This window comes from Dermacentor andersoni, chromosome 2, assembly GCF_023375885.2.
Source record: "Dermacentor andersoni chromosome 2, qqDerAnde1_hic_scaffold, whole genome shotgun sequence".
NCBI lineage: Eukaryota > Metazoa > Arthropoda > Arachnida > Ixodida > Ixodidae > Dermacentor > Dermacentor andersoni.
This window is the reverse complement of record NC_092815.1, coordinates 55,627,689-55,653,096: the sequence shown is the minus strand read 5'-3', so window position 1 is coordinate 55,653,096 and position 25,408 is coordinate 55,627,689. Positions and strand designations below refer to the sequence as shown.

The window sequence follows — 25,408 nt, the reverse complement described above, 5'->3', positions numbered from 1 at the left end:
GTATCCGTTGTTGACACGGGGTATACCTGAGCTGGTGGACTCGTTGTTGATATCCAGGTCCCAGAAGTCTAGGTCCACGTCGGCGATGTCCGAGCCACCCAGCGAGGGCACGGGGCTGACGGGCCGGCCCTTGGCCGGGCTGCTCGAGCTCACCTCGGGCGAGCTGTCCTCGGGCGGCAGCGCCCGCTTGCGCGGCGCCCCCACCGAGCCCCGCGGCGGCGGGGGCGCACCGCCCCCAGGAGGGGGCGGCGGACCCCCTTTCTTGCGCCGGGGGCTCGCCAGCCTGGGCTCGGGCCGCGCCACCCACGCCACGGCAGCGCTGCTTCCGCCGTCCGACACTAGGATCACGGGCACGATGACAAGCGAAGGCGCTGGTCAGCCGGCCTCCATGGCGCATAACTCCTGTACACGCAACGCGCACTACCGCTTCCGCAGGGAGAGCCACACGCAGAGGGAGCGAAGACCGCAGCGGCGCCTGGACGTTGCCACCACCAGCGGCGGACGAGTTGGTCCCAAACAGAGCCGGCGTTCAAGGTCGGCCGCCGTGCGGGGCGCTCCGCTCGCTCGCTGCAGCGCCGGAGAGGGCGAGGGACCGCGCTCGCCGGCGAGAATCAATGGCGCGCCCGTCAAATCGGAGTCGCGCTGCGGGCCTGAACTTCGTCTCAACAGAACTGTGCCACTTGCGGTCCTGGCCGAGGGTCCGGCGCTCAACGCTCGTCAAAGCCGGGACTGCGTCGTGCCGGATCGACACAGGTGCTTCACGAGAGCAGTCGAACTGCTTTATATCCCTCTCAAGACTCGTTTCGTTCCTTCTCCATTAATGAAATTTCTCTATGGTTACGGAGTTTCCTCCTTCGCGTCGGAGCTGTGTGCAGTAGGCTACCAGCTCTCTGTTCTGATCGTCGATGTTGTGATTTAATAGAATGGTTCTTGACCGTCCGCTCAACCACGTAACGAAAGAGTAAACAATGATACCAAACACAACAAACGCCACATGCTGCCTCTACTTTCAGGGACACTGACAATACGCATGTGAAGTGTGACTGCCGCATATGCAACTCTTCTTTATTCCCCCGACGACGGAAGTCAAGCCCGCAACGTTCCCTTCTTCCGGTCATTCTCGTTTCGTGTTCGTGTTTCCAACCAAAGCTTGGTGTTTTGACCTGGTTGTTATGCCACAAGCGCGACGTCCCTAATGCTATCCAGTAGCTCCACGAAGGTTTCGGTACACATTCGACGAAGCTTTCAGGGCCAGCGCACTGCCTACTGCAGCCGGGTGCAGTACTGGCCGTCACTCGCGCACCGCGGCACACGCACCGCGACAGGTTGGGTCCACGAAGCGGCACCGTCTGGTGTCGATTTCGACACGCCGGCGCAGGTGCCGCGGACCGTTCGCTGCTGGCCCGATTACCGAGCGCCACAGCGAAGGCCGCCCCCACCAGCAGGGCCCCCACATCTTCGCGTACCTCTCTCTTCGGCCGCTCCAAGTTGCGCGTCGTCGCAGGATATGTGGGGCCGTAGGAAAGAAGACGCTGCCGTGGCGAGATGCCACTTTCGCCTCAGGGGTCCTTCAACCGCCACGATGGCGGGGCGAGGGGGGTAGCCGGAAAGCGTGGCCCACCCCTTTGGCCTGCAGAGGCAGCACCGGCAGCCGGTCAACGAACGGTTCACCTTGAACGCGGACTTTCACACTGGCCGAGCCGGTTTGGCCCCAGCGAGCACTTTCGCCAAGCGGCGGCGGGCGCAGCCTTCCGTAGCGCCGAGCTCGCTGCCGCCGTCACCCTCGCAGCTTCCTCCCCACCCGTCGCCGCCAGCGTTTCCGACGCCGGAGGAGAACGCACGCCGCCAGCAAGGCAAGCCAGAGGAACCTGCAGGGGCCCACCGAGCAAAGCAACCCCCCTCCCTGCCCATATTCCCTCCATCCGACCCGACCAAGAAAACTTGGCGGCGCGCCGACGCCGTCGGAGGAGCCCAGATCGCACGCCGCCATGTTTATTCTCAAAACGCGAGCGTCGGCATTAGCACTTCCGCCGTTGCCCGCGCGAATCACTCCCCTTTCGGTGAGAGGGGAGAGTACACTGTGTGCACTGCTGCTACGCGTCTCGTGCGCCGCCGCCACACATCCGGCTGTGTGCCGAACGACGGGCTTTGCACCGGCGCGCCGCCTGCGCGTTTCCTCGTGCACACTTTCACGGCCGCATGAGAGTTGCAAGGGACGACGCCTTAGCACGCGAGTGCGGACGCCGATGAACGTCGTCCGCGTTCAAACGCCGGGGCGGAATCAAGAGATTATGAAATGCGTGGTACTCCCACCACGACAAGGCATGCAGTCGCGGGAGGAATGAAGAGTAAACAATAGGCCCTGACGACGTATAGTAACTCACGACTTCCCAATTGATGTGTTCTACGCGTCGATAAACGCCGCATCACTCCCTGCAATCGACGTATTGCAGGGAGTGTCCCCCCCCCCCCCCGTATTGGGGGGGGGGGGGAGGGACAGTCCGATTCTTGGAGGGATAGCGAGTCTAGAAGTTGTGTTCTTTGCAGGAAGGTGGTTGACGTTTTGTCAGCTCCGGGGCGTGTCCAATATGGGTTTGTGGCATCGGGGTATTCACCGAAGATTTGGCAGTGTGGGTACCAGCGCGCTCGTGAACACAGTCTTGTGTCGTCGGCAAGTTGGCTGGTCTGTTTTTGACACGTGTAGCTGGCGTATCGTCGAAAAAGTGGTATTATTGGGAAGGGGAAGCATGCACTGGGAAAGAGTGCAAATTTGGGCTGGGTGGCACGCGTTAGTAACAGCGGATGATGCAGGACGTTTGCTCATTCCGTTTGTCCGTTCCCAAGCTCTTTTACTGGAACTGTGCATATTACAAACTTAGCTAGCGGCAGCTAGCTAACAGTAGTTCATCCTGAAGTTCCTGCAACAGCTCGAAGTGACGTCATAGATTTTGACAGCGTCTGATCGGGTCTAGGTCTAATGGCAAAGGAAGACAACCTTGTGTTTTATACATAAACTAAAGACTCAATCTAGCAACGTTCAATAAATTTTCGACAATACAAGAAGAAGCTTCGGAATCCGTGAAGCCAAATTGACGTACAGGCGCTGATATTGCGGCGCGAATTTCAAAGAGAACTTTGGCTTTTTTATTCTTGAGTATCAACATTCTTTTCCCCGCCAATAGAACAAAATAGTCTTGAAAGGACACTACGTCAATCTAAACTGATTTAATGTGCCGCTTTGGTGTCCATTAAGGAGGTTCGGATCGGATCGGAAAACATTTATTGGGCTCTAGAAAAGAGATCTTCGCGGCTTCAGACGGCCTCTTCCATCTTCTGATGGATTCTTCTGTCTGCAATCACAGGGTTGGTGCCCTAGTCCAAGGCTCCAGTGAGTATGGCCAACCCGCGAGCTCGCTCTACTAGGCGCTTTTCGCCGTTCAAGCTTACGCTGGAAAGCATACTCTCCCACTGTTCCGCACTCGGAGGTTGAAACACCATCAACAGAACCGAAAATAACCCAAGTTGAAGGGTCATGTTTAAATCACCTTATTAATTTATTGAGAAAATACCAAATTTCCTAAGTCTTGTCCTCATTTGGAAAGTCTCCCAGTGAATACTACACTTTTCTGTTTTCCATTTCAGGCTGTTTGGTCTTCTTTTCAAAAAAGAGCCGCGGCCCTACTTCTCTAGCGCACCCATACGGGTGCAGATCATCATCGACACGGAAACAAGTTGTTGTTAGTCCTGTCACGTGACAACCACCCTCATCTTCCAAGTGACGCAGACGATATCCGCGCGTGGAAGCGGCGCGTCAGATACACTTCGGGAAAGAACAGGCTCTGCCTTCATCGGCTCCCTCCCTTCCTGTACCATGCTCTCCACAATGCATCACTGAAGTAGGCCTAGCCGGATGTTGTCCTCCGTCCTGGCTGGCTTTCCCGTGACCGTTTCTCTCGGGCAGCGGGTGCTAGCATGGAACCCTATTCTGCGCGCCCGCCTGCCACCCTTCTCCGCATCGCGTCTCCCTCTCGGCAGGCGACGACCCACGAACTGTTGTTGCAGCCCCGTGCCTCCGGATGGTGTTTACATCACGTGTTCGCGTAAGAAGGGTTGGCGTGGCAAGCATGGTACTCTCGCAGATGGTCTGTATGTGTATGCCTCGCCTCACGAATACTGTGCAGCGCGGTTCGCAACGGAAGCTGGGCATAATACAAGGATTCCTTTCGCTCGATTCCATTCATTTCTTATCATCCACCGTTCCCCTACCGGCCGGCCCCGCTGATAATGTGGGCAGAGCGCAACTCCAACTTTTTTACGAAGCGCGAAAATGAATGGCAATGGAATAGCACTATCCCGTCCCTGGTTTAGTCAATAAACCAGTAGCTAGTACAGCCGGAAGAAAGGCTGGTTCACTGAATGCCGCTAATCCCTTTGGAAGAGACCACGGCAGGATTAGCGGCACATAGTGGGCAAGCCCAAGCGTACTTTCTCTGAACTGTGTAACCCGGCGCCCATTTCTGGTTAGCTCTGTGGATGGCTTTAGTGGGAAAAGTGAAGAGAAAAGTGCAGCGCCGTAATTGCCTCTCGTGAGAGGGCACCTCAACAGCGCTGCACGGGAAAGGGGATGAAGGAGGTATAAAGAAAAGTAGAAAAGGATTGGAAAACAAAATCTGGTTAGCTGACAGAGGAAGCCTGGCACTATCGCGTCCATGGTTTCACCAACTCTCTGCAGCACGGCGGCAAAAGATGTGGCTACTTTCAGCCAATCAGTAACGAGGTTCAGCTGCCTGTCTGAGAATAAGGAAGGCCTGCTCATTCTGGGCCCCTAATCCCGCCGTTACCCTCCTATCTATGCAGGAGGAGTCACCCTCAAGATTTTCTGCGGTGTACAATGGATAATCATTTCTCCTTGACCTATTAACGCTTTGCACTTTAGTCTAAAAAGCTTTATTATTATTATTATTATTATTATTATTATTTAATGCAGACACTCTCACACGCTCAGCATTGCTAAGTCAGACTGGCAGAGAGTGACGATAACATACGTATTATCAGCTTGTGTCCGACATATGAAATTGTTCAAACGCTTCCTTCGCTGTTTATTGGCCCTAAAAGTCTGCGGTGAATGCGTTTCGAGAAGAGGTACGAAGAACAAAGTAGGAATGGGTGTGACATTGATCTTCAAAGAGAAATCGATGCATTTGGAGGGTGCATGCATGATACAGATGCCTCGTGTAACTGAGAATGGTAGGAGCAGCAGGGTCATCGATGAATTGGCCACAGTTTCCTGCCGGTGTACTGCACATGTGTGGAGAGAGAACTCGCCCGCCACTCTATCGGAAGCGAATCAGAGGGCACACCGTGTTTCTACAGGGGCTTGTCATTCTCAGTCAGATGATTACGGTAAGCGCGAACGGAACACGCGATCAATTTCGCGTCGCGACGGGACACGTGGTCCATCCGAGCTCCGAAGGCGCAGGCTCCATTACTGGCACGCTGTACTAGACTGCGACTCGTTGAGAGGCGGCGCGACGCGAAGCCGTTCGGCGTTAACAAGGTTACGGCGAGGCTGCTTGCTCCCCGTGACCGCGCGCGCCGCCGACAGCTTCGCCGTTCACGGTTGAGGCCGCAAATTCGCGCTCGCCAACACAACCGGGCCAACTGGCTCGTCCTCCTCCGCTTGCTCAGGGGTCTGGAAGAAGCGGAGCAAGAACCTCAGGAGAGGCGAAAGGAAGCAGCGCGCCGAGGAACAACGCGGCAACAACAGAAGCAGCAGCAAAGAATCGCAGCCCGAGTAAGAAGAAAAAGAAGTCAGGCAGTTACGAGGGCGCAACGCCGCCGCGAACGGGTTCCTGCCTCCCCGCTCGCACTCACGCACATCTCTCCCCAAGCCGTCTGGGCCCGGGGCGGTTACGTACGTGCTTGCGCGAGCACACGCGCTCCACTCACCCTCCCTCCCGCCAACTGCCGATTTCTTCTCTCCCGCCTAGTCTGCAGGCGACGATGGCGGCGATACGCCTTCTCTGCGACTGCACGCTGCTGCTTTGAAACCCCAACTGCTGTTCTGCCTAGAGAGAGGGTTGCTGCATTGAGGAAGAGAAGGCGAACTCCCCCCTCTCCCCCTTTTTTTTTTAGGTTTGTTCTTCACCGCGATCTCCTTCGCCCAGTTTGTGGTTATGCACTACTGGCAGACCCGCTTTTAATGAGCTCCCGGTCATGCGTCTTTCATATTTTATCGTCTGTTTGCTTTTCGTTCCTTTTGCAGCACAGACACACACAAGCGCGCGCGCCGGAAGTCTGAGAACGCACTAACGGGGCCAGACGACACTCTGCTGCCAGCGCGCATTATGAGACTTCTTTCTGGGGAAATAAAAATGGCCAGAAAAAGGGGGCCGCTATGAAGCCGTGGGCCACTGCGCGACCTTCCCCGTAGACCTCTATCCGACCGCCCACCGAAAACTTGGGCTCTCGACGCGATTGCAATAAAACGTGAAATATGCACACCTCCGCAAATGACGTTGGTGATCGTGGACCCGAGAAATCTGACTCACTAACAGGTCTATATGGAAGCAAGCATGCTGACTAGCGGTACAAATTAAAAGGAGACTTCAGAGCAACAGTAAATCGGTTTACACCTAGTTCACTGTCGTTAAAGAAAACAACAGCAACAACAAAAACTCCTACCTAAATTTTCCTCTGCAAGAAAAAGTTTGCATGCAACTATGATGGGTGTACGCGAAAGTATGTATCCGAGAATTGCGTACATCCTTTTTAGCGTAGCAACCCTTCGCTGACACGGTAAGACTGACCTACTTGGAATTCCAGAACTGTCACGTACCTTCACATTGACGTTTCTTTAAAAACAATTGCAAGAAAATCGTCACTCAATGCGAGAAAAGTTACTGCCGCAGAAAACATGAGCTAGACGCTTTTACCTCCGAGAGAAGGAAATTAATATCTAGAGTAAGCTGCAGAGAATGCATGTATTCGCTAATCAGCGATCTTCTTTTGTCTTCAAGCATAAGCACGCGCCCACTCGGGCGGAATTGCGGCATCGGCCTCCCTCCCGCAAGCCGCGGCGGCATTTGCAGACCGACGGGGTTTTCCGAGAAGGGGCGCGCCAAGCCGGGAGGAATAAATGCGCGCAGCTGTGTGTCCGAGAGGGAACGTGCGTGTTGTGTATGGTCCGGTAATCGCTTTCCATAGCGGCGAATCGTATGGCGAGCGAGGCAGCCGCAACGGTAATGAGTGCAGCGGGCGCGGTGAAGGACCGACTCCTTGCTTGCCTCACTCACGCGCCCAAGGCGCCCACGTCTCGGCAGAGGCGTGACTCATCACCACTGGTCACGGGACGAAGGCTCGCCTTCGTGCGTCTCCACTTGTCGAAGGTCTGTCGCTGGCTTTCGAGGAAAAACAAAAGAAAAAAAAAAACGTCGCGGTGGTGGCGGTGATACGCAAGCACGTCATTTCCTCGTGTTATGTCGTGATGCTTACTCATGCGCTGCTAGCACCTAGCCCAGCCATTACACGAGTGCGAACATGATACTAAACGTGAGTAAACAAGAAGCGCATTCATCGAGCCAGTACACGGGGTAATAATGTAACTGAACAAGGCAGAACTTCTTCTGGCAAATAATAACAAGACCTTGTAATAATTGCGCTCTCCCAAGTACCGAAATGCGTGGCACCTATGGTGGAAGTGAACTGTAGAATCCCAACCGGCTTTTAAAGGCGAAGGCTACTGTGGTACGAGCTGGTTATCTGTACTGGAGCGCGCTTCTAGCGTACTTACGTTCCAGCAACAATCCAACATATGCCTGATCGAAACAGAAGACTGGAGAACTGGCCAATTTCGAAACTATGCACACAATAGCTATGTAGCTGCTTATGCTGTACAGCATTAAGCTTACAGCAACAGAGCCAATTTTACTCGTCCTCTTCATTTTGTACGCTGTCAAAGTGATTGGACTAGTAACTGGAATGCCTTGTCAAAGTTAATGGACCGACTCACAGGCTACGGCACTCGTCTGCTGAACAGCGAGCGCGTGGATTGTATTATCCGCGGAGGTCACTGCATTCAGATAGGGGCAGAATTAAACCCGGGAGCCGAACTTCTGGTGCACGCTGAAGAACCCCAACAAATCATCAGCATTAACCAGGATCACTCGACAAGGGAGGGTTGCTTTGGGACTCTAAACGCCCAAGTTGTAATAAATCATTCAGCCACGTCGCTGGAAACAGACCTGTCGAAACGTAGAAGCCGGAAAGGCCGGGGCTCGGTACGGAAAGGCGTGGTGAAACATTCAGTGTACCGAAGTCAACGAAGAACCCGCAAAACTGCGGGTCAGCTAACTGTCTGAACTACTGTCCTTTTGAAGTTCGCGCCTTCAGGAGTCAAGCGCCGGTCGAACGTATAGATGGATGGATGTTACCAGAGTCCTACCGCTCCGTTGGGTTGCGCCACCAAGCTCATCGTCGGGACGGAGCGCCACCTCGCGACAGGCCGCCAAGATACTCGATGGAAAAAAAAAAGAAAAGGGAGGGTGTGGGGAGGTATAGGGGGATCGCTTTCGCCAAAGAAGGCCAGAGAGAACAAAGGAAGGCGCGACGTCAGCGGCGGCGGCGGCAGAGCTTTCCCTCTCGTTTGCTCTCTTCCGCGACTTGCGCGACCGTTCCGCAGGTACGGCGCCCTCGCCCGCGCAACGACTTCAGCGAACGCCGGCAGCCGGTTCGGCGCGATGATGACGCGCCGATGTGCCGGCAGCAGCGCGTTCGGAACGAACGCGGCGCCAGACAAGCCGCAAACGGAGAAGTAACGCTGTGAGAACAAAATTACTCTGCTGCTGCTGCTGATGATGATGATGATGACGGCGGTGATTATAATGATCCTTAAACGTGGCCCGTACCCATAATGGGGGATAGGCCAATAATCGGATGTTTCACATCATTCTGTACTTTCCTTTTTCCCATTGCTTCTCTTTACGCATGAGTATTTGTGATAAGATAAAATTTTGACGAATTATTTTTAATCGCACTTCGCCCACATGATCTGCAGCAACATGTCAGACATTTGGTTAAGCTAACGTCTCCAGCTCTCAACAAAGTATGTCTCTCTCACTTAGCATACGCAATGTTTCCGAACCGCAGTCACGTCAGACTTGCCAAGGCAACTACGTATCAAGGCTTTCACCCAGAACTCAATTTACTGCCACTTCCGCATACAATACGAACACATATATAATACGAGGGACAACTTTTAGGCCCGACAAAAATATTCATACATAATAACTTCTAAGACTTAAAAAACACATTTTCTCGTCATGAAGGACCAATGTCCCAGAAGACCTAGGTACCGCACCATTAACACGAGGAACTTGGCTAGCGAGAACCGCCCTAGTGGTGGTGGTGGTGGCGATATGAATTCATTTCGGCCAGCTGGGCTTCTGCAACACTGATCTGCACTATGTTTATGATCTGTACCCGCTAAAGCACGGATCAGTGTTCCGTTACCTGAGCCAAGATGTAAGTGTGCACGAGCGCTACTGCATTGGGCTCCCATCGGAATGCGCCCACCGCGAACGGGGATCGAGCCCGCGATATTGTGCTCAGGGGCCGAATGATATTTGCCACTGGAGCGGTCATCTTAGCTAAGGATTGGTTGGCATTCAGTCTTACGAACAATTCCAGCGTGCAAGATTTTTTTTTTGTGTGTGTGAATACGGGTCCAGATGAATAACAACAATAACAACAACATCTAGAGTTAGCACTAAACGGCGGCTTGAGCAGGCGCTTAAAAAAGAGTTGACAACTTACTGGGATTTGTAAACAGGCGGAAGCAATAAGCGGCTTTCCGTGTCCAAAGATAATCGTCAGCGACACTAGGAATGCCAAGAAACTAAACGCTGCTTGAGCAAAAGGAAATGAGGGAGAACCAAAGGTCTCTTTTTAGCACCATGAAGCCAATAGACAATGAAACCAAGAAAATATCAGGAAAACAAATTTAACTGCGTTTCTTAAATTTAAAAATGCACAATTGACACGTAAAATTCGAAACGAAAGCGAAATAAGCCAGCTTGCCGCCAGTGAGGGACGAACCCACAAATTCCGAAAGAACTGCGCGAGGTTTTGCCGGTTGAGCCAGGACTGCGGCTGCCCCACGCCCCGACCCCTTTCGTGGGCATTTGCGAATAGGTACTAAACCTTTGTGCACTGGTAGGGATAAATCAGCAGTACCCTGGGTCATGGCGGCGGATGTGGGACAACTCTTCAGCCGCAGGCGTCTCTCCGCTCGCACTCTTATGTACACAGGGCCGATGGCGCCCGCTATCTTTATGTCCCTTATTTCTAAAGCTCCCGAACGACAAGCCTCGAAGATTCAAGCCTCGCGACAGAGTCGCTGATAACACGCGGAGCGCGCGAGAAACGCGAGCACGAAGCTACGAAGGCCAGGACGAAATGCTTTGTGCAACGCAAATAGAAAGAACATATAGGAACACCATCGACGAACACAGGCCGCTTTGTGTCTATACGCTCGGTCAGTTAGCGCTGCGCGGACTCACTTTTCAAGAACAATGTACCGGCTAGCTCGAGAACGAATTCTGGAACAAATTTCAGGAAGAAGTAGCTTTAGTAGTAATGGCAAAACTTGTCTTTAGTAAATTATTCTCAAAAAAGTGTGGAGCCCCGAGTCCAGGGCCCCATTCCTGCGATTCGGCCGGCCCGGTCGATCGGTTCAAGACACGATCCGGCACCAACCAAAGAAGACCAGCAACCATAACTTCTTGCCTTCTTTTGCTGCTTCTTCACGAGCACAACGCAGTAGGCGAGCGAATCGAGGTTTACAATGTGAGAAGCCAGCCACGCGAAAGGCGAAAGGAAATAAAATAGTGACATTCCCTTCGGGTTTCCCCCGGAACACGAAGTGCGAGCGAAGGCCAGTCGACCGGTCTCTCCCCCCCCTGTGACCGCCGCCCTTCGAAAGCGAAAACGCGCGGCAAACGTGCGACGGAGGCGGGAAAGGCGCCCGCGCGCGATGGCGACGAGCGATAAAGATCACGCTACCCTTTGCAGGGCCGCCGCCGCCTCAGGTGGCTGGCTCCGAGAGTTTAATGAACTCGCAAGGACATCTGAGCATCTCAATTTTATTGTTCCTTGTTTACCTCGACATTTATTTCACCGCTCTCCCATCCCCCGATGCTTTCCTGCGGTGCGCTGGCGCTCTGCGGGAGAGACCTTGTCGCGATCGTATACGGAATGTAGAATAATAACAATCATCGGTCGCAATACTTATTGCGAGCCTTGGGGCGCCGACAGCGCACGCCGGTGACCGCAAACGGCGACCTCGGCCCGTGCGCCCTTTCTATCTGCGACACAAAAAATACGCTGGGAAAGAGTCCGGCGGAAAGTGCCGGCTCACTGCAAGCCAGGCAGTGCGGGCAATCGCAAAGGCCGGTAACCGCGCCTAAGACAATCCCTGCCCCCTCCACCACTACGGGAGAGCAACGCGCATAGTCATTAATGGACGCTCGGAGATTCCTGCAAATCAACTGCCCAAATAATAATAATATTAATAATAATTAAATAAAATTAAAAAAATAAAGGAAGAGAGGGGGGGGAATGAACGCATCATCGCCACAAATGAAGCAGGCCGAAATTTCCGTGTGCCTAAACACAAAAGAGCTCTCGGTAGCGTATTCGCAAGTGCACTACGAGGAACAAAGCACGTCTGAGCTGTATACTGTGAAGGCGAGTGAACTTCGTACCTGTTGCATCTCGTATTATGGGGTAATCTCGTAATTATTATCAAGGTGGAGATGTAAGCAAGTAACTAACGAGCGAGAAACGAGACCAAGAAATGCACGCTTGGCTTTTTTCGCGCTAGTTTTTCTTTGTCCGTATGAACCAACTTAGGCGTATGGCGACGGTGATGCAGAGGATGAAGAGGCGGCCTGACTTATTACGACGTCGGCATGACGAAGGCTGAGTAAACGGAAAGGACGGGCTTACCGAATAACACGGTAAACATAGTTCCGAGGTTCCTATAAACTGCTGTTAGAGTCAAAAATATGTTCGGCTAAACTGGCATACCACCACAGCAACGCTATGGTACGCATTGAGATCGCAAAATCAAGAGCGCACTTACTGAACCGTTCAATAAAGAAAAACTGTCGATATTCAGCAGGCCCGTCAGTTATAGTTACGGGAGCAATTCATTACACCCTACAGCAATCATTACCCCAACTAAATGCGCTATAATACGAAACCCGCACAGCAGGAGTTTGCGACTCCTCCTCACAGATCTTGTGCTATCAGCTAGATGCTCGAATCGAGCTCGCGGTTGCTGAAAACCGCAAATAGCCGTCCATACGATTCCCCTGTACCAGTGTAAATACAGTCTGTCACAGAAGCCTTGACGTCCCAGCTCATTCCACCTATACTCGCCTGCAGCGAGACTATAGACTTAAATATTACTGAAAACAAATGGAGGCAACCGCAGACAACGAGACAACGGAGCGCCATAAATTCGGTGCCAGATTTGCGCGACGGACCAAAGTAACGATTTAGACCACGGATAGAGCTGGATGAGGCTTAGAGGCAACGATGCGCGTCGTTCTGCGCGCTGCGATTCGGTGCCGGTGAGCTACATTTGGTGCCTGGTGTGAACGGCCTGAAATCGCCGATAGAGACGGGCGAATTTGCGTGAAGGTTGCAGTTTTCTGGTGGAAACGGGAGGGCTGGCGCTACGTGCTTCCAACGGCACCAATATTGTGCAAGGCCTGTTTTTCTGGAGCAGCGGCGTCACAGATGTGGGCCAACGTTTCTTTCCACTATCAACGCTGCCACGGTGAAAGGATGAGTGCGATAGGTGTACCGCTGTTCGCTTGTAGCCGGCATATTCGATTGTGCGGGCTGTCGGAACTTTCGGTTCAATCGTGTGACGTCATGGATCAGAGCGCAAAAGGGCGGGAGTGGCTCTGGCGCTGACGTGAACGTCCACGCTACGACTGCAAGGCAAGGGAAGCCGTTTGTTCGCTAGGTAGGCTATGCGGCTAGGTTTGTACTCAGCCGAACAAGACAGAGCTGAACGCGAGCGGTAAGGCAATAGGAAAAACGTAAAATCAACGCAATAACGCAACGCGACGACATCGAAGGAAGAAAACATAACCGCGCTGAGCTCGTCTCGAGGGTTGGAAGTTGATGCGATGGAAGCTCTGGCAGGCGTTAGGCACCGGCGGCACGGCGCACACACGCCGTGTTGGGATGTTTGCTCTTCGCAAAACGCAAATAGGCATGCCTCTCGCGCAGCAAAGCCAAGCGATCGCACAGAGCCTTGCAGGAAAGAAAGAAAAACAAGCGAATGAAGCTTGGCGGTAGGGGGTGACGGAGCCTACGAAAGAAAAACATCTGTGTCGGCAGTGAACTTGAAAAGCGGAAAAAAAAAGAGAGAACGCTAACCAAGTACACTGAGCATAAGTGGAGAAAGGAGTGAAAGGAGGTCAGAAGATGAGTAAGAGAGAGACTGCACCCATCTCACACCACTGATCGATGCATGGATGCGTACTAGAGTATAGCTGTACGAGCGGTTCTCGAAAGGGAGAGGGGAACGGAACAGCGGTCCCTCGGCGATGGCACAGCACCGCTCGCGAGCAAGTGCTCAGTTTGCGGCGTGCGTGCGTGAGCCGACAAGAAGGGCGCAGCAGCGGACCTCGTTGCCTGCTCCGCGGCGGCAGTCCGAAAAAGCGAGCGCCAATTAAAGCGGCAGGCAGCGCTACATAACGATGGGGGGGGGGGGGGGGGGGGGAGCGGCTGCACGCAACCCAAGAGTGAGGCACAGCGGGCAGAAGAGAGGGAAGGGGGCCGGGTTGCAAGGAGGAGCGAGCCGCCACGCAACCGGTCACGTCATCCGCCAGAAAGGCGCACGGACAAAAGGATGCTGCGGCAGCAGCGGGGCAGAAACGAGTTGGCACAGAGATTCCACCTGTTCTTCCTGCGGCGGCGTGCAGGCGAGCGAGCGGCGGCATGTGGAAAAACCAGTTTGTGGCCGCGCCGCGGAGCGCGACAGCCGGTCCCGAAGCGAGCAGCACGCTGCCCTTGAAAAAGGGGCGAGGGGCCCGGCGGCGCGATCGCCCTTGACTCGGGCGCAGCAGCGGCGGCACGCACGCGTGCGCCCGCGAGAACCGCGCGCTGCTGCTGCTGCTCCCCCCCCCCCCTCCCTCCCTCCGACGCAGCCATAGCGCGGACGCCGACAAAAGCAAGCCCCCTCCGCTAGGCCACGCCATCTTCTTCTTCCCCTGCCCGAAAAACACATCAAGCCGAGGCCTCGTCGAGCCAGCCGTGTCGAGAGGGGCAGCCTTCGGACCCGTTCGTTCGCTAGGCATTTCGCCCCCGGGAGATGCCAAAATGACGACCAAGGGGCAGAGAAGAGGGAAGTGAGTCAACGCATGCGATACACATAGGATGCACTGCCGTACTAAGACGCTGCACGAACAATGGATATTAGACAATGCACCCGCCGCGTGGTGAAGGGCGTTACGATACAACGTAATAAAGACAGGTACGTAGGGCGCGTCGAAGTCGAATGTCGTTACCATGGCTGTTCGCATGTAACCGCGCGCCTCAGCGACGCTACATTCGTCATGGATGCCCCTTTAGGGTTACGGTTTAGTATCAGTTACGTCCGCCGACTATAACCGAAAGAGCGCCACTCGCGATTCGCCTTGACGCCAGAGAGAGAACAGCGAGAAATGCAAGTGCGAGATTGACGAGCGCCTGCTGATTGATGGCGTCGAGCGAGAGCCCGTGAGAACCACGCCCCCCACCCGCGGCGCGTTTGTTTACGTTCTCATAACAGGGCGCCCCCCTCCGGAGGTGTCCGAAGGCGTGGAGCCGGCGGCCCATCCCTTCCCCCCCGCAGCGACGCGACTTCCCATTGTTCTTGGCCGCGCCGACGCTGTCGTCTCGAGACGCCTGAACCGCTTGTTACGGCGGCCAGCGACACCGACGTCGACATAGCCGACAATAGCCGTGATGACGCTAAAGCGACGGCAGATTTCGCCGACGGAAGCAATCTGTGTGTCGAGCTCCAATGGACTCGCAGTGGCTGGGTAAGAGCACACGTGAGAAAAGTCAGGAAGATGTAGAAACAATACGTAGAAATAGTGGACTGAAAAGTAAGCTGGCGCTGTTCTGTCCTGCGCAGTAGCTCGATATTTGCGCATGCGTATTGCTATCGACGGCATATTGTGAGATACGCTAATCTCTCTTGAGTTTACGTAAGCCCATTTGTGACTGCCATGACCATAACTCTGTAACAAGGATTAGTGTAAAACCACGGAAGACTCTCAAGAAAGGAACTACAACAAAGGCGACCAATTATTTTCACGTTTTCACGCCACCGTAGGTGGGAGTGCTTGGTCGCTCTTTTGTTACGGAGGTTTATTTGACTGATCCTTTTACAATTCTTGTTCATTTCTTACTTTCCCGCCTTCCTGGCACAGCGATCACCCCCGACGGGTCAACCTGTTCCACACAAACTGCGCGAATTCCGCCCTTGGCCGGCTACAATCCCGAGGGTGTGACATCCGACGAGCGGATTGGAAGCGAAGAACAATGGCATGGGAAGAAGAGGCAGAGAAAGGCAGATGGTGCGACACGAAGGAAACCGTGTAACGACGCAGCGTGCCGACAAGAAAGGAAACTTGGTCTCGCACCGTCTCTACTCTGCAAACACGGTGGCGACGAAGATGTATACATTTCTCGCAACGCGTCCATGCGTGAAAACGGTGTCCTGCCGTCGCCTGAAACTGCACAGAAGTGCACGAAACACCACGCTTCAGACGGCGCGTGACGGAGACCCTATTTTCGGCTGGATGCTACACGACGACGACAACGAGATAACACAACACAGTGGCGGCCGGCTCCGGCAGGAGTTCGCAGCAAGGAGCCGCCGAAACGACGACCGATTGCAGCGGCGGCGGAGAAAACCACCTGCCCGCTGCCCCACACTCCTAGCACTGCACCTTCAGAATTCTCGGGGGGGGGGGGGGGGGGGGGGGTGATAAAAAATATAAAAGAAAGAAAAAGCCTGAGCTAGCAGTGGGAGAAGGAGGGTTCGGCTTCCATCCCGGGTGCCTGTAAGCAAGTCGCTACGCGTTGGTAAAAAAGAAAAAGAAAACGGCACACACATTCTGCCTGGCCCCTTACCCAATCAACCCCTCCTTGCACCCACCTGGCGAGCAAAGGAAAACCAAAAACAGGAGGAAAATATACGTGGTCGCTTCTACTCCTTTGCAGTGCACGAGATGCGCCGGTGAGCATGTGCGGCTTTGACGGCGCGAAGGCCTATTAAATTCCTCTCTTAGGTTTAGGGTAGATAGCAGGATGACGACGTCTCCCCACTGTGGACGCAGAATAAACTGCCGCCTCACTCGTCCCAAGGCACAAAATGCCCCTTTTCAAGGCTGAACCCCGCGCAATGCCGCCTATAGCTTCGGTGATCTGACGATCTGTATTGGGCACGACGGCAGCAGACTGTTCCAGCACGCAGGTTTTTTAACAGTTAGTGACATAGTACGACGCAAAGCTCGCATATAATACGAACCCGCGTAGAAGGAGCGAGTTCGCGGTCAAGAAAATCGATGAGAGAAAGAAAAGAAAGGACAATTTATAGTTTTTATAAGACAGAAATATGTACTAAATACATATAGCAAAACCGCGTATAGCAACACCAAAAAAACACTGCCCCCACCCCCCCACCCCCTTTCGCACGCAATATAACACAAGAGACCAATTACATCTCTGAAAACGTTGGTATTCTAATTCAATACGGTTACCAAACTTGGCATACACTCGCGGGCAACGTTATGTGGCAACGAAAGTAAAGCCACGGAAGCAAAGCGCGCACGACTAAGAGCGCGAGTAGAGTTTGAGCTGAGTAAAAGACGACAAGCCTGTTATATTACAACAGCAAAATAGAACAAAAATAGTCGACCGAGTGATAGATTTGACGTATTTCTTCTACTTCGTACTTCGTCGGTGGGACAAATGCGAAACTGCCAACCGTGGAAGCTACGCTGATTCCCAGTACATGTTCCGAGAAATCAAGGGCACTTTCAAACACTTCCGGAATATTAGAGTAGTAACGCACACTCAGAAGCTCCGCCACCTGTAGCTTTCATACCCTTCGTAGCAACAGACAGCCGCCCGAGAGCACAACAAATCTCCCTCCCTTACCCCCTCCCCCAACACCTCCAAAAATTCAAAAAAATTAAACGAACTCGTACAATAATGTGCGGAGCTTTTCAACTTTGTCCAGCGGCCGGAGGGAACGAAATAGGCGCTGTGAATAGCGTTGGTTTCAGTTAGTTCTCCCTGCCTCGGCCTCATCATGCGGTATCAAATCGGGGGTGCTAAAAGTTACCTGCGCGCACGTGCGAGCCTTCGGAAACATCTGCGCTGCGGAGAACTTGCGGTGCGCTTTCGTTGCACGCAGCTATATGTAGCATCGCAGTTTGTCGGCGGTAACAATGAACTTGGAGCTCAGGAAAGGAGCGGCAAACAGGGTAACAATGGAAGCGTCGCTTTCTTTTTCTTACTTCGCGGAAGTGTCTTCTTGACAGAACGCTTGTTTCTGTGCTCTCTGCATTTTTGGTGAACTCTTTGCCTTTCGGGGTGCCTTACCTCCCCGTCTTGCGACCATGGACGCGGAGCATGCCACAGGCCCTCCTGGCCAGAAGTCATCACGGCTGTCAACCGCAAGGAAGCGAGTTGGCTCCCCCAGCGACACCGAGGACACCGAGCTGTACTCTATGTCGGAAGACGACTCATCCGACGACGGCTTCGTACCCGTCCGGAGTAAGAGGGCGAAGAGAAAGATCGCCAACACAGCGCCGTCACCTCCTGCGAGCACTACGACTATGAAGTCAAGGCCTGCGCGCTGGCCACACGTCATCATCTTTATGCCGGAAGAACCGTCAAGCAACCTACGGTTGCTGAACAGGCAAGCCCTATCCATTTTTCTGGAACGTGCGGTGCCGGATCAAATTAAAGACATCAGAATAAACCCACGCAAGAATATACTCGCCATAGACGTGTACAACGCGAGTGCGCTTGGAACACTTCAAGAAATCACGGAGCTTGGCGGAATCAAAATGCGCCCCTTCATCCCGATCGACGACACATCGATAGCCGGTGTAATTTACGACATTGACATTGCCATTCCCAATGAAGATTTACCTAGCCTCATCAAGCCGGCAAACGAGGGCACGATCATTACGCAAGTGCGCCGTCTTGGGAATACGCGCTGCGTAAAAGTAATCTTCAAGGGGGATTGCATACCCTCCCACGTTAAAGTCGGACATTTTCGACATCCAGTTCGACCATTCATCCAGAAGCCGCTTCAATGCCATCAGTGCTTCAGGTTAGGACACGTAAAGGGCGTGTGTCCGAACTCGCTTCTGTGTCCCCGTTGCGCTGAACCTCATGCAGAAGTGACCTGCGGTGCCACAGTTCTGAAGTGCGCCAACTGTAGCGGCCCTCACGCAGCCTCGTCGAAAGACTGCCCCCGCATCAAGAGGGAGCGCGCGGTTCTGAAGCAAATGGCCAGAGACAATTCGGCCCACAGGGAGGCAGCCGAAGTAGTCCGGCGTCGGCGTCGACGTCGGCACCGTCGTAAGTCTTCAAAGAAGGCGCATGAGCGAAGCGATAGTACCCGCTCCACTACGGTACCACTTAGTCGCGACGCGATAGGGCCCACCACTTCCACGAGGGCATCAGATAAGACTCTTTCTTTAGAGGAATGGCCTACGCTACCGAGCCGCTCCCTTGCTAAGGAACCTCAGAAGGTCACGGCGCCACCGGAGCCTTCTCCGGCCATTGATGATTCACCTAAAACAGATCAAGTCATCTCGGTGCTACGTTCCCTCATGGAGGCCATCCGAACGATTTTAGTTGAGATGGGGACACCGTCTGCTCGAAGCGCACTTAAAGTGCTGGACGCCTTAAGCCCAGTGCTTGAATCCCTCAACTAGAAAGATGGCTACCCATACCCCATCCTTCCGAAAAGAAGTCAAGGCAGCGTCCGTCATGCAGTGGAACGCCAGAGGGCTAAAATCACGAATTTCAGATTTCCGTCAGTATGTGTACACTAATGTGTTTCCACTCATCGTCATTTGTGAGCCCAACTTGTCGAAACCAATCAGACTGTCAGGGTACGAATGTTTCATGTCATCAACAAATAGTGCATGCAGCAAAATCATCATTTTTGTTCGTCGGGAACTCACCTATGTTTTGCAACCGATTGCGCCCCACGACGACAATCAGTATATATGCGTCACAGTTAAAAAGAACAAACTCTTGTTTACTCTCATAGGCGTGTATATATCGCCTTCCAACAATTTCGACACTAAAAGATTAGCGGATATCTTGAGTGTTTGCCCCGCTCCATGGGTCATCATAGGAGATTTCAATGCACACCATCCAGCATGGGGAAGTACAAAGACAAATGCAAGAGGACGAAGATTATCAAGCATCGCCTACAACTATGGCCTCACTCTCTTGAACGATGGTAGCCCCACCTTTCTTCGAGGCGTGACATACGGCAGCTGCCTCGACCTTGCTTTTGTCTCCAACTCTCTCGCCAGATATGTGAAGTGGTTTCCAGATATTGAGACCCATGGGAGTGATCACATTCCCACCTATCTGAACATCAAAGGCTTGATGTCTAGATCTGGCCCACGGAATACCATTCGGACGATTCAATGGGCCAACTTCAAATCTGATATGGAAGATGCCTGCAGCGAGGGCCTACCCTCTGGGTTAGAACAAACAATTAAAAATACGATGCGGAACGCCACTCGCATACTGACGATCTCTCACACGCGAAACGACTTCGACATAGAATTACAGCGACTTCGCGCACTTCGTCGCCGGGCGGAACGTCGATATCGGCGTACAAGATCAATCCATGACCTTAGGGCAGCCAGGAGGATACAAAAGAAGATTCAGCGTCGAATGAATAGATTAGCGTCGGAACGTTGGGCAACGTTTTGCCAAACACTCGACCCCCGCAAGCCGCTGTCTCACATTTGGAAAACGGTGCAAGGTCTGCGTTGCCTTCCGGAACAGCGTTTTCCATTCAAGGCACTCGCGCTTTTCCAAGGGCGGCAAGACATCGATGTCGCAGAAGACTTTTGTGTGCGAATGGCAGACCAAGCGACACGCCCAGATCCTCCAGCCCGAGATGATGTCCCCCATTCCCGAGATTGCCGCATGGACCTTCCTTTTACAATGGAGGAGCTCGAGGCGGCACTAGCTCTCTGCAGGCGCTCATCATCTCCGGGTCCAGATGGTATATCATACCGAGCCTTGTGCTATCTCGGAGAATCCGCACGGACAGCACTATTGAGTCTCTACAACACCTCATGGCAGGAGGGAAATGTTCCTGACGAATGGAAAGTGAGCCGCCTGGTGCCAATATTGAAGCAGGGCAAATCCCCACTAGAGCTCAGCTCGTACCGCCCGATAGCGTTGGCCAGCTGTGTAGGAAAGATAATGGAACGGATGATCCTTGGCCGCCTGGAATGGTACCTTGAACACTACAAGATTTATCCGAGTTCCATGGCTGGTTTCCGACGTGACCGCTCTTCCATCGACAATGTAGTTGATCTCGTTTCATATGTCCAGCACGAAAGGTCCCGTAAACGTTTATCTGCAGCTCTATTCTTAGATGTGAAAGGGGCATACGATAACGTATTGCATGAGGCTATTCTCGACGCTCTTGTGACGGTTGGCCTAGGTGGCCGAGTATTTTTATGGATTGCAAGTTACCTATCTGCAAGATCATTCTATGTATTAACTGACGATGGCCCAACTACGCGACGCTATACCAGCAAGGGCGTTCCTCAAGGCGGTGCTCTCAGCCCGACGCTATTCAACCTCGCTCTTATTGGGCTTGCTGAACACTTGCCAACTACCACCAAAATTTCAGTATACGCAGACGACATCTGTCTCTGGACTTCGGCAGTCACACGTCCTCAGATACGTGCACGGCTTCAGAGAGCGGCTACTTTGACAGCGAGCTACTTGAGTGAACAAGGTCTCAGCATATCGCCAGAAAAATGCGCCCTAGTGGCGTTTACTCGCAAACCAATGACGCCTTATGTCATCTCAATCAACGGGCGGACCATTTCCTATGTCAGAACCTACAGATTTCTAGGCGTAATTATCGACCGAGACCTCTGTTGGAACCCGCACGTGGCTTACATGAAACGACGCCTAACAGGAACCTCCCAGTTGTTTAAATACCTGACAGGAAAGACGTGGGGGATGTCAGTAGACGCAATGCTGAGAATCTACAGAGCTCTCTTTCTCGGTTTTTTAAGATACAGTCTACCTGTACTGAACAACACCTGCAAGACAAATATTCGTGTTCTGCAAGCAGCGCAAGCTCAAGCACTCAGAGTTTGTCTTGGTTTGCCGAGATGCACGTCAACTGAGGCAACTATTGCGATTGCTCGGGACCATCCAATGCAGACTCACATCACGGTGGAAACCCTGAGAACGCATATCAGACATTTGGCACGGGCCCCCTATCACCACCTTGCAACACTACCTTCAGACAGGCACCAAGCATCATTCTCAAAAACTATTGTCAAGTACAACGACAAACTTCCCTCGGGCTTCACCGCTGCTTCTAAACCATCGATGCCCCCTTGGTGCCTTGTCAGCCCCACAGTCCATCTCAACGTGCCAGGAATCGGGAAAAAGTCTGAGCTGTCGTCGCCTGTGCTGAAACAACTGTCTCTGCTTCTTCTGCACGAGAGGTACGCAGACAGTGCACATATTTATACTGACGGTTCCACAAACATCCAGTGTTCGTCCGGTGCTGCAGTCGTCCCAGAAAGAGGTATTACCATCAGCTTTAGGACTGACCACCCAACGACATCTACATCTGCGGAACTAGCTGCTCTTCGAGCTGCACTTTGTTTTGTCAATCGGGAACCACCTCGACAATGGTCAATTTTCAGCGACTCAAAGGCAGCCCTACAATCTGTACTATCAGCTCTGCGTCGCGGGCCATCTGAACAGCTCGTATTCGATATTAGATGCCTACTTCATACATCACATGAGAAAGGACATCACGTGACGTTTCAGTGGCTGCCAAGTCACTGCGGCGTCATCGGAAATGAAGACGCCGATAAAGCCGCTCGGACAGCTCTTGAAGACACACAGGAAGAGGCCATACCACTTTCACGTTCCGACGCAGCCAGCAGACTTCAAGTGCTTGCACAGGAGATCACGCTCTCTCTATGGTGCACACCAAGCAGCCAGACCAACCGCAGCGATCATCAACACGACCTGCCCTCCTTGATGCATCTCTGTATGCCAACCGGACTCCGCCGAAGTGAGGCCACCCTGCTTTATCGCTTATGGCTAGGGGTGGCCTTCACGAAATCTTACTCGTTTCGCATTGGAATGGCCGACAACGCTCTCTGCAATGCCTGTCTTTGCGAGGAGACGCTGGAACACATTCTGTGCGACTGTCCTGAATATAATGTTCAGAGACAGTCCATGGCGTCCGTTCTAGCGCACCTTGACAGTAGACCATTGTCAGTTACAACCATTTTCACATATCGCCGACTGAAGACATCGCAGCTGAAGGCGACGAAGGGACTACTTCGGTTTATGAAGGATACGGGCTTGGACAAGCGACTGTGACAGTGATGTCACGTACCACACAAGAGTGACAGACTGTAACCAACGATGTGTGTGCCGTGTTATGTGCCCTCTATCTCTTCTCCCCATCTTTCATCCCCCCCATCCCGCTCCCATGTGTAGGGTAGCAAACCGGTTAGGCAAAACTGGTTAACCTCCCTGCCTTCCTTCTCCACTTTTTCCTTCCTTCCTTCCTTCCTTTTTCTTACTTCGCTGCGACAAGAAAAGGAAGTCCAAGCGGAGTCGGCGATTGCGCCGTACTTCCAATGAAAAGGGCCCAATTAGTTTGTCTTTGGCGGAGACTGCAGATTTTTACGCTGTTGCCTTCTGAATGGCAGCCGGACTATACCGTGCAACGGCGTCTGATATTTTTTTTTTTTCTTTACCTAGAGTGTGTCTCTTACTCGCTTCTCTTTGTAGCCCACAGATTTCAGACTACAGGAATCCCCAAGCGCGAGGGAAGACTTGAAAAACAGGCACACGTGCGCAGTAGGGCTGTTGTTTCGCTGCGGCTTATACGGCCGGAAACGCTCGCTTTGCAACCAAAGCCACCGCCGAAAACAATGCGAGCTGATACAGGCCAGAATTAGGTAACGCGAAAAAGGAAACAGGCTCTGCAAGACGACTTTTGTCGTCTGTTTCCCCCTGTAACCTCGTTTAGGTCGGGCTTGTTTCAGCTTACACGAAATGACGCGAAACAAGACCAACTCGCCAAGTCAATATGACGTTATTATTATTACAAATAAAAGAAAGGAAAAGAAATAATGATCGAAAGGGCACGATGTCAATCCCGCAAAAAGGAACGCTTAGAGACAGTACAGGACAGAAAGACAGAAAATTACAAAGAAAAGTCTGCTAGATGGTGCTGTATAGCACTGAAGCCACTGCTCCGCGCTCGAAATACGCTAACAGAAAGAACGAGAAGAAAGGGGGGTAACCGAGGGGCCCGATTTTTATTAATCATATCATAAGAAGCCAACAAAGACACCAAGGACAGCATAACGGAAATTACTTGTACTTACTAACTGAATTAAAGAAAATTATAAATTAATGGCAATGAAAGTGGATGAAAAAACAAAAAGCTTGCCACAGGTGGGGAACGATCCCACGCCTTCGCATTACGCGTGCGATACTCTAACCATTTGAGCTACGGCGGCTGGGTTAGTTCTAGTAGTAAAGAAAACATAAATACCTGTAAGAAAGTGGATGGGGAAACGGCGCCGCAGTAGCTGAATTGGTTAGAGCATCGCACGCGTAATGCGAAAACGTGGGATCACTCCGAACCTGCGGCAAGTTGCTTTTTCATCCACTTTCATTGCCATTTATTTATCATTTTCTTTAATTCAATTAGTAAGTACAAGTAATTTCCGCTATGCTGTCCTTGGTGTTTTTGTTTGTTGGCTTCTTATGATATGGTTAATAGAAGGAGATACTCGAAAAATAAAGGAAACGCCCAGGACTTGTGCAGAAACCAAGAAAAACTTGCAACCTGAAGGAGGCGCGTCACGCAGTGATCCCACGGAGTTACAAAAGAAGTCATTTAGTCGTTCCCCAGCCAATTAGCCCGAAAACAAACCTGGGATGCGCGATCACACTCCGGCAATACAACAGCCAGATACTGTTGCACCTCATTACATGGTAGCACGCGGCTGACACTCTATAGCCGACGACCTGTTGCCAGACATGCGACACGGCGAGCAAGCCGGGACAAAAATAAACGACGAAAGCCGAGGGAAAGCGCACACCGTCCGTGCTGCGCAGCGACGCCAACGCGGTCGACACGGTCTGTCACAACGCACGGTTAGCTTCAAAAGAGTGTCTAGTTAGTCCCTCTACCACGTGCACCAAGCGCACCGCTACCGAGGGTCGCTCGTGCAAGCTGGAAAGAGCTGCGCGGCATTCGCTTCCGATAGCGGCGCAGGAAGCACGGGGGCGCGTGCGTCCGAGGGAATCGCGGTTCACCGAGTGTCTTTTAACCGGCGGCAGAAGCGAACCTCTCCCTCCCGCCGAGAGGGCGACGTTCCGAGCATGTAGGAACGGCAAACGCTTTCGAGGAACGCTTCGCAGTTGAATCGCCGCGCACCCAAACGGCGTTCCTTCTTTTTTTTTTCTCCAAGGAAAAGAGGCGAGCCCATCTGTTCGAATTGCGGAAGGCCACGGGCTAGATTCCAAGACTGGACGAGATCAATGGCGCCGTTTACGGCGCCGCGAGCGCGCGGTCAGGGCGGCGCCCGGGCGGCCGGTCGCTCTTGCTCACGGCCTCGACCTCAAAGGGCGGCAGGACGGCCCAAGCGTCGGCCCGGAGCTTTTCGCAACAGGGTCCTCTCGCTTGACACCTTCGCTGCCAATCGGCGTAACGGCCGAACGAGCCGGGTCATTCGTATATATAGAAACGAGGTCCACATTACCGGTTCTCAACGAAAGCATGCGGCGTTCCGGAAGGCTATAGAGCTGGCACCAGCAGATCAGCGGGTCGTAATCGACGCACTGGAGGCTCCTAGGCGCAACTGTGCCTTTCCAGAGACGAAAGCATGTTCAGAAATTAATTCTGGAAGGATATCGAATTTCTCAATTTTTTTTATGTGGTCAATTTTTCTATGCCATTCTGATTACGAACATATAGTACTTGATTGGTTTCTGATTAGAACTGGGGAAAAAAAATGAAAAACGCTGATCTTGAGGCCAGCTTTCACGC

The 25,408-nt window shown here is 52.8% G+C and overlaps 1 protein-coding gene across 2 annotated transcripts in view; it reads right to left on the bottom strand.

Moving 5' to 3' along the window:
* The window catches only part of EcR (Ecdysone receptor), a 173,721-nt gene that overhangs the window by 53,087 nt on the left and 95,226 nt on the right, over positions 1-25,408 (bottom strand). The window contains exon 1 of one of the 2 annotated variants that reach the window (XM_050189282.3): positions 27-361. The exons of the other annotated variant lie outside the window; for it this stretch is intronic. The gene's annotated coding sequence lies outside the window, so the exon portion shown is untranslated. Of the gene's footprint in view, positions 1-26; positions 362-25,408 lie in introns of those variants that run through there. 2 annotated transcript variants of the gene reach the window in all.